The 6000-nt window shown below is 41.8% G+C and overlaps 1 protein-coding gene across 1 annotated transcript in view; it reads right to left on the reverse strand.

Moving 5' to 3' along the window:
* The window catches only part of CSE1L (chromosome segregation 1 like), a 62622-nt gene extending 57320 nt beyond the window's left edge, over positions 1 to 5302 (reverse strand). The window contains exon 1 of the mRNA XM_027851335.1: positions 5189 to 5302. The gene's annotated coding sequence lies outside the window, so the exon portion shown is untranslated. The remainder of the gene's footprint in view (positions 1 to 5188) is intronic.
* Between the last annotated feature and the right edge of the window lie 698 nt (positions 5303 to 6000).

Here is a 6000-nt window from a genome sequence, read left to right on the forward strand (position 1 = left end):
TCTTATGCCCCACAACACAAAAGAGGAATACAGGCATACCTCCTTCTTCTCACGGCCTTTTCTATGCCTTTTCTTTCCCATCAAAAACTTGTTTTCCTTTGACTTTCACCCCATCCATCTATATTATCTAGTTCAGGTCCCTGTACAGTCTCAAGTTCAGTTCCAAGCTCAAAGTCCTCCTCTCCATCCCAGTCCTTATCCAAATACTCTGGGACTTCAATATACAAATTGTCCCCTCAAACATCCTGGCTACCTAGTAAATGAATGCCCCCAAATCTTATGACCTCTAACTTAACTCTACTTCAGTCATCAAAAGAGATGATCACATCTTAGATTTACCTATCACACATAACTATACCACATTTAGTATCTCAAACTCTGAAATTCCTTTCTGTTCATTACTGCCTAGCTTCCATCTGTCTCTACATCACTCCACTCAAACATATTTCTTATCCTTATTATAGTATAGTGGCTTTAGTCCCTCTCTATCTCCTTGTTTTCCCAATATATCACCCCTGCACTAGCCTCACTTTCCTTCTTTCTCAGTCAGATTTGACCCTATCATTGACCAATTCAAATTGACACTAGCCTCCTCTTAATGACACTTTTGTGCCTTGCCAAAGCCCAACTCTTCATTGTATTCCGAAAGCTCAATTTCTTTGTACCTATTCAAGAACACTATTATATAATCATTCCAACTAAGTCCATTACATATTAAAAGTTCTCTAATCTCAACTGAGCCCACACTGCTGCATGGCAGTCTTTTTATTCTTCCCTAACTCTCTATTACACCACCTGAAATGGTGTTCCCTATGTTCCTCCCCTTCAAAAGAAGAGCTCTCATTCTACTTTACTGAAAAAAATAGAAACTATCCTTTCTCCTCTGCATTGCATCTTAAAATATGACTGCAGAAAGTTCTATTCTTATTTCTTCTGCTCTGTCTTTGAGGAAAATATAGCCATTCTCATTGCCAAGGCCCAACCTTCTACTTTTTCCTTGGGATGTCACTCTTCTGGTGTCTGGTTCCTTGAATAGTACCCTTAACCATTTTTGTTACTATTTTTTCATCTTCCATCATCTTCCAGTCTTCTGAATCCAATTCAGTACCTGCTTCTCAAAAACAGCAAACAGAATGTTTCACTCTTATCTTTGTATCCACGGCATATAAGCTTTTGAAATTAAATGCTGAATTAAATGACAGTCTCCATCTTTGAAAAAACTTTGACTCTGCCACTTCTTAAATTGTCCTGTATCCCTCCTCCCTTTCACAGCTAAACTTGTAGAAAAAGTCACCTACATTTACTTTCTCCCATTTCCTCACCTCTTTTCAATGCCTTCCAACCTGGCTTTTGATTTAGCAACTTTACTGAAATCCCTATCTCAAAGGGTCTTCAAGAATCACTAACTGATGAATCCAATAGCTATTTCTCAGTCTCCATCCTATTGGACCTCTCAGCAGCCACAGATACTGCCAATCATTCCTTTTCCTATATATAGTCCTCTGTTGGTTTCTGTGATACTACTCTCCATTGGTTTTCATCCTACCAATATGACTGCTCTTAGGGTCCTTGACTAGATCATTATAAACTCTTCCTCAACTAAGCATGAACATCCCATGTCCTGAGACCTCTTCTCTACATTCTCTCAGGTGATTCAACAGCTCCCATGGGTTCAGTTATCTCTATGCACATGACTCTCAAATCTTTATCTCCACCCTTCTTTACATCTCTAGATATCTCACATTGTTAATCAATTGCTAGACTTCTCCAACTACAAGGCCCATCAGAATCTCAAAATCAACCTGAACTCTGTTGAGTGTAGCAACATTCATCTTCCCAGACACCCAGGATGGAAACCTCAAAATTACCCCTTTTTTCTCTGTCCCTTAACCCCCCCATACCCAATCAGTTGCCAAGTTTTGTGGATTCTGCCTCCTCAACAAATATCTTTCCTATCCCTTCCATTCTCTCCACTTACTTATTCTCTCTAATTACCCTAGCTCAGGCTCTCAACAGCTTTCCTTTGGACTTTTACAAAAGTCTAACTGGTTTCCACAGTTCATCTCACCCCTCTCCAATCCATTCTCCACAGAGTTAACACATCAACATTTCTAAGACACAAGTCTGATCAAATACCTTCAGTTCCTCCCCTATTTATTGCCTTTAGGATAAAAAAATTCAACTAGCTTTCAAACTTCTGCATAATTTAGTTCCTATCTATTATTGCAGACTTAACTATTATTTATATATATTCCAGCCAATATGGTCTACTTAGTTGTTTCCCAAACTCAAAATTCTATGATCCATGCTGAGAACATACTCACTCTTTTACCTCCACATCTTAGAACTCGCCTTCTCTCAAGACTCAGCTTAGAGATAGAGTATAGAAAGCACTCAGGTGAGTTTTCTTAATATTTCCCTCCATTAAAATCCATTCCCTCCTTTAAATCATGTTTCAAATCAAATTCTGGAGTGGCAGAACCAACAAAAGGTCAGTGACACATTCTTCTAGCCCAAAACAACATAGGAGGTAGGAAGAGAGATCTGTGACATAAGTTAGGATAATGAAGAAAAAAAAAAAGGCTACGTGAGAATGAGGGATACCCTGGGAAAAGAGGGAGGGAACAATGAGGGAAATTATCTCACTTAAAAGCAAGTAAGGAAGTGGACAATGCTTTAACCTCACTCACATCTAAATTGGTTCAAAGAGGGAAAATATATATACATACTCAATTGGTAATAGAAATCTATCTTACCCAACATGCAAGTAGTATGAGAAGGGGATCAGAAGCAAAACAGACTTAAGAGGAGGGACAAGACAAAAAAGAGAGAGAGAAGAATAAATAGAAGAAAACAGGATAGCAGGAAATCAGTTAGTAATCATTACTGTGAATGCGAATGGGATGAACTCACCCATAAAACAGAGGCAGATAGAATGGATTAGAAACCAGAATCCAACATTATGTTGCTTACAAGAAACACACTTAAAACTGAGACACACACACAGCTAAAATAATGGGCTAGAACAGAACTTATTATACTTCAGCTGAAGTAAAAAAGGCAGGGATAGCAATCATGATCCCAGACAAAGAAAAAGTAAAAATAGATCTAATTAAAAAGGATAAAAAGGGAAACTACACTAAAAAGGAACCATACATTTCAATACTCAACATAAATCAACCAAATGGCATAGCATCCAAATTCTTAAAGGAAAAGTTAAATAAATCACAGGAAAAAACAGTAAAACTGTAATAGCTCGGGACCTCAACTTTCTCCTCTCAGAGCTACATAAACTAAATTTTAAAAAGTCAAGGAAATGAATAGAATCTTAGAAAAGTTAGACGTGATAGATCTCTGTAGAAAACTGAATGGGAATAAAAAGGACATACCTTTTTTTCAGCTGTACATGGCATCTTCACAACAACTGACTGTGTATTAGGGCATAAAAACGTCACAACCAAATACAGAAAAATAAATATTAAATGTACCCATTTCAGGCCACGATGCAATAAAAAACTGTATTTAATTAAAAAAAACACTCAGCTCACATGCCAACTCCTCTATGAAACTTTCTCAATTTTTCCATACACAACTGGTAGTGCCCTCTCCCACCTCATACTATCTATATGTATTTATCTATGGACATTTGGTATCTTTACAAAGTAAGCTCCTTGGAAGCAAAGGGGTTTTTTTGGTATTCCTAACACAGTTCCCTGCACATTGTGCTTAAATACGTGTTGAATTGAAACTCCCAACAACACACATTAGGGCTAGTAAATTAAATCTTCTCCCCTCCATCCAAGGAAATTCCAATATTTTCCTGTTGGATTATTGTTTGGAACCTCTAAACCCCCAAATTAAAAAAAAATTTTAGATTAAAAATATATTTTTTGGAACCAGTAAATCATAAAGCAGAAGGAAAAGAGAAATTTAATATTGAGATTGTTGAAACAAATGGTGTATTGTCTACATCTTTTCCCCCGTAAATTTACACTTCAATAGATAATTCCAATTTCAGATTCTTGAAATATGAAAAAGGATCCCCCAAAATAAAGGCTTATGATAAGGACAACGGTTAATCTTCTCCATGTAACCACTACTTTTAGCAGTTTACCACTACCAAAGCCTTAAAGACTTTAGGTGCTCGGATAGCCAAACAGGCCACTCTAACTTGCAAAGAAGAGATTTCCCCATGAGATAAGGATTCCCCATTAGTCGATTTACCTATATATCATTCTATCCGCAAAGAATGCTGATGGAACAATAACTTGGAAAGAAGATAAGTGGTATTCCCCTGGATTGGGGGTGGGGGTAGGAGAAGGAAAAGGAGAAAAAGATAGAAGGTAATATGGAAAAATTTACGAGTGAGGACGGTGTAAAAGGGCCCTGGTCATTAGGAAGGTAGCCTACAACAGTAACCCCCCCAAAAAAATAAAAAGAAAAATAAGTCCAGTCCCTTCCTCCCCATCCACTGTATTTATAGCATAGAGGAAAACAGATGCCAAGGTAAAAGAGAAATATCTTTGTGCCTCCTGGGGGCGATAGGGTAGTCATGCCTCACCCCAAAGTCCCCACCAAATTTAAAGATGAGAATTCCCGGAAACAGCTAAAAGATAACAATCTCATCGTAGAGGGAGAAAAAAAAAAAGAGGTACCCGCGGCCAAGCCCCAGATGGAGAAGAGAAAACCCAGCCAACATTACTGGGGAAAGGCGAGTCCCTCATTCTGAGGGATTCCCTCTCCACCTTAACCTGCTGGAGTGAGATAGACGTGAGCTGAGAGCCAATCAGCAACCGGCTATCCTTGCAGCAAAGAACCGCCTCAGCCAATGAACGAGGCGACGGGGGAGAGGGGCGGGCGTCCCGTCGCGATCACGCTAGGCCGAGTCTCAGCTTTCCCTGAGGCCCCCACAGGCCCAGCGTCCAGCCCGTCTTGGCCTAAGGGCGCGGGCGCCCCGGGCGCCGCGGGAACAGGGGCAGCAGCTCCCGCGGAAGTGGACGAGGGGAGGGAGAGGAGATCACGGAGGGAGGAAGCTGTCAGCAGGACGACCCCACCATCCGCCTTCACCTCACCACAGCGCGGCGCGGCCCCCAGTTCCCGGCGGCCAGAGCCGGGCCCCCAAGGGGAATGACGGGAACCTGGGAGGGCCAGCTAGCCGGACCCAACCCAGCCCCGCTCCGCTCCTTACCTCTTAGTAATACGGGAAAGGAGAAGAGGATGCCCGGCTTTATACAGTACCCAGGTATGCCGCTCCAGCTGCGGCACCGCCTCACATTCAAACCCCGGCAAAATGGCGCGGTGGCGCGGCGGAGACCAGTGCGCAGGCGCTGGGGAGTCCAGAAAGGGGGCGGGCTCCAGAACGACACTGATGCTGCCCACGAACGGTTCAGCCAATCGGCTGCCCGAAGCCTGGCCCTGGCTCCTCCCACTCACCCAGTGTTCGGAGCTTCCATTCCCTCTCTCGGTGTCCTCTGGAATTAGAGAATTTTACGGTATAAAATAGCTAGAATGCTTTTGAGTAGGTAGACCATTGGGGTTTAGAGGTCATTTAGTCCAAGTACCTCTTTCTTACGGTTGAAGGAAATTAAGCCAGTGTCAGTGGCCGAGGCAGGATTAAAACCCAGATCTTCTCATTCCAAATGCAGCGTTTTTTACGTTACGCCACGCTGTGTCCCCATTGTTGTATGAAAAACACTTTGTAGGTCCTAAAGCGCTTGGAAATCTTGCTTGCAATTATAGAATCACAGATAAAGAGCCCAAGGGACTGGGAAGGCCCACTACCCCGACTCTCATTTACAAATGATACAAATAAGGCCTAGGGAGCCTGGGAATCGCCCAAGGTCACCCAAGTAGCAAAGGTCAGAAATAGTAGTTGAACCTAGGTTCTCAGACTCCGGAGCCAGGTACTATTTCTATTGCTCTGTGATACCTTCAAAAAAAAAGTTTTACTTTGTCGCTTCATTATGAAATAAAAACAACCCTAGGTTTTGTCTGTGCTAA

This window comes from Vombatus ursinus, unplaced genomic scaffold (genome assembly GCF_900497805.2).
Source record: "Vombatus ursinus unplaced genomic scaffold, bare-nosed wombat genome assembly UNPS02000580.1, whole genome shotgun sequence".
In the NCBI taxonomy this organism is placed as follows: Eukaryota; Metazoa; Chordata; class Mammalia; order Diprotodontia; family Vombatidae; genus Vombatus; species Vombatus ursinus.